Here is a 3,373-nt window from a genome sequence, read left to right as displayed (position 1 = left end):
CTAGTCCTGGAACCTACCAGAGAAACACCTTTAGTGCAAAGGGTTTGTGTTACTAAACCACTGGGCAATAGTGACCACAATGCAACTAGATTTGACATCCATGTAGCAGGGGAGACAAGAAAAATCTACCACTGTACCCTTTAATTTTAAAAGGGGAAACTACACCAAAATGAGGAAGTTAGTTCGATGGAAGTTAAAAGGGGCCTGCAAAGAAGTGAAAGAATTGCAGGAGGCACAAAGCAAATGAGTACCAAAAATAAAAAATTGGAAAGCACACCAAAAGCAAACCAGCATGGTTTCATGGCAGAGTTGCAGAGGCAATAAGCAAAAAAAAAAAAAAAGGAAAGAAAAAAAGGCTCCTTTTTAAAAGTGAAAGTCAAATCCTAATGAAGAAAATAAAAAAAGAGCACAGTAAAGCAAAAGTAAAAGTGAAATAAGACAAGCTAAGAGGGAATTCGAGGAGAGACTTGCCAGGGACACAAAAGATACTAAAAATTCCTTTAATTACATTAGAAGCCGAAGACCTGCCAGGAGCTCAGCTGGGCCTTTGGATGATCAGGGTGTATATAAGGCATGTTAAAGATTGAAAGGACCATCACTGAGAAACTCAATGCATTCTTTGCATCTGTCTTCACAGTGGAAGACGTTAGGGAAATTCTGTCACCAGATCCACTCCTCCCTAGGGACAAGCTGACCCAAAGGGTGGTTTCAGTAGATGAGGCTGTAGAGAAGACTGATCAACTAAACAGTAGCAAATCACCAGGATTTGCTGACCGCTTAACTGTAGGACAAAAACTACCGCTAAAAACAGCTTTCGTACTAGAGGACTGCCAATGTGACTCCCATATTTAAAAATGGCTCTAGAGGAGATGCAAGGAACTACAGGGCGGTGTGTCTTAACTTCTATTCCTGGAGAACTGGTAGGAACAAGACTGAAAAAAAAAAAAGAATATCTCAGCATGTGGATGAACATGACTTGCTGGGGAAGAATCAACTTGACTTTGTTAATGGGAAATTGTGCCCCACCAACCTATGAGAGTTCTTTGAGGGTGTTAATAAGCAGGTGGATCAGGGTGATCCAGTTGACATAGCACATCTGGACTTCCAAAAAAGCCTTTGACAAGGTCCTCCATCAGAGACTAATTTAGAAAGTCACAGGATTACAGGGAATGTGCACTCATGGATTAGAAATTGGCCCCCAGGTCAGAAAGCAAAGAGTGAGGATAAATGGCCAGTTTTCAGGATGGAAAGAAGTAAACAGTGGGATCCTGCAGGGATGTGTGTTGGGACAAGGGCTGTTTAACATATTCATAAATGATCTGGAAAAGGGGATGAGTAGTGAGGTAGCCAAATTTGCAGATGACAAAATTATTCAACGTGGTAAAGACCAAGGTGGATGGTGAGGAACTACCAAAGGATCTGGCATAGTTGCCCATTTGCTCAATCAAATGGCAGATGAAATTTAATGTAGATAAGGGTCAAGTGATGCACATGGGCAAAAATAACCCAAACTCTACCTACACTCTGATGGGCTCTACATTCACTGTTACCACACAGGAGAGATCTGGGAGTCAGCGTGGACAGTTCAGTAAAAACATCAGCTCAGGGCTCAGCAGCCACCAAGGCGGCAAAAAAAAAAGTTAGCAACGATTAAGAGAATTGTGAACAAACCAGAATGATAACACGTAATAAATCCACAGTGCATCCACACGTTGAGCATTGTGCCGAGTTCTGGTCCCCAGCCCTCAGAAAGGAGATAGAAGGACTAGAGAAGGTCCAGACCAGGGCAACAAAGACAACTGGAGGTATGGAGGGGCTTCCAGATGAGGAGAGACTAAAGAGGGTAGGCCTGTTCAGGTTAGAAAAGAGATACTTGAGGGGGAACATGATGAGCATTTACAAAATACTAAATTAGTGAAGAGAAAGTCAGTAGGGATTTACCATTTACTGTCTCACCATACAAGAACAAGGGGTCACAACATGAAAGGAGTGGGTAGTAAGTTGAAAACAAACATAAGGAAGCTCTTTTTCACCCTTTGCATCATTAAAGCATAGGACTTGTGTCCACCAGACAGGGTAGAAGCTGAGAGTTTAGCCAGATTCAAGAAGGGACTGGACACATTCTTGCAGGAAAGGGGCCCCAGTAGCTATTAAGCACACGAGTGAGGGGCACGGCCGCTGAACCAAAACTTCCTGGACCTTCAATGCTGGGAGCTGCACACAAGAGAAGACAGTCAGACCCTGCCCGCCTCCCTTTCAGCATCTGCTCCCTGCTGCTGTCCAACACGGGTACTTATTTGGTCCATTCAGCCCAAAGGCAGAGAGCACTATTCCTGCTTTACCATAGGGCTAAGCGAGAAGCACCAGGAGCAGGCCCCAGGAGAGGCTGCCGCCCAGAGCGAAGCTCATGCTCAGGGCCCTCAAACTGCAGAGCCCTGACAGCAGCAGGTTAACACCAGCACTGCTGCATGGTGCTGTAACAAGTGCCATGTAGCTGTGTGGGCGGGGGACAGAGGAGCAGAGGAGAAAAACCTGCTGTCAAGCTCACTGTGGTTTAGCCTTCTCTTTCCCACACTGGCCAACTACAGAAACCACTGCACTGCTCTAGCCCAAACCAATACACCTTCCCAGCCATCGTGCATCATTCTGTCCATCGTGCTAGCCCGGTCGGCAGCACAGTAACTGCCTGGCGCCATCCGCAGAGCGACGCTTCATCGCGTCACACAGGAGGCAGAGCCAGGCTGAAGGGAGACGCATCCTCGGCTCACCCCGACAGAACATGCGCATCACCCAGGGACACGGGGTAGACGAGGGGTCTGGCGGCTGCTCCCAACAGTCCTCCACAGCCGAGCACCCACACCATGGCAGCCTGGGCCAGGCAGACCTCGGCTCTGAGCCCGCCAGTGGCAGCTCTTGCACACATGCCCGCACACAGGTGTGCACAGGCAGATACACACACATGCAAATAACAGACACGTGCTCACAGGTACACACACGTATGCAGGTGCACAGAGATACACCCTCCCACACAGATGCATGCGCGCGCACACACACCCACACACATGCATGCACACACAGGTCTACACACGCACACAGGTACATGCACAGATATGCACACACAGGTGCGTTCGTGCACAGAGAAGCACACACACACACACACACACACACAGGTATATACAGATGCACATACATACCCACAGACACACATACACACACAGAGCTGATGGGCGGGAGGGGCACCCCCAAGTCAGGGGCGGGGCGGGACTGGGGGCAGGGGCTGCGCGGACTCACCGCCAGGGCCGGGGCCGGGGCCGGGGCCGAGACTAGCCCAGGCCGACTTCCGCCCTCCCTCGGCGCAGCCTCGCTGCCCGGC

General features: G+C 48.9%; 1 protein-coding gene across 4 annotated transcripts in view; it reads right to left on the bottom strand.

Annotated features, from left to right (window-relative positions):
• The window catches only part of VPS8 (VPS8, CORVET complex subunit), a 193,963-nt gene extending 190,599 nt beyond the window's left edge, over positions 1-3,364 (bottom strand). For all 4 annotated transcript variants that reach the window (XM_019503787.1, XM_019503790.1, XM_019503789.1 and 1 more), the window contains exon 1: positions 3,292-3,364. The gene's annotated coding sequence lies outside the window, so the exon portion shown is untranslated. The remainder of the gene's footprint in view (positions 1-3,291) is intronic.
• Between the last annotated feature and the right edge of the window lie 9 nt (positions 3,365-3,373).

Source organism: Gavialis gangeticus, unplaced genomic scaffold (assembly GCF_001723915.1).
Source record: "Gavialis gangeticus isolate Ggan-Ray unplaced genomic scaffold, GavGan_comp1, whole genome shotgun sequence".
In the NCBI taxonomy this organism is placed as follows: domain Eukaryota; kingdom Metazoa; phylum Chordata; order Crocodylia; family Gavialidae; genus Gavialis; species Gavialis gangeticus.
Note: the sequence above shows the minus strand (reverse complement) of the source record. Positions and strands in the feature narration are given on the sequence as shown.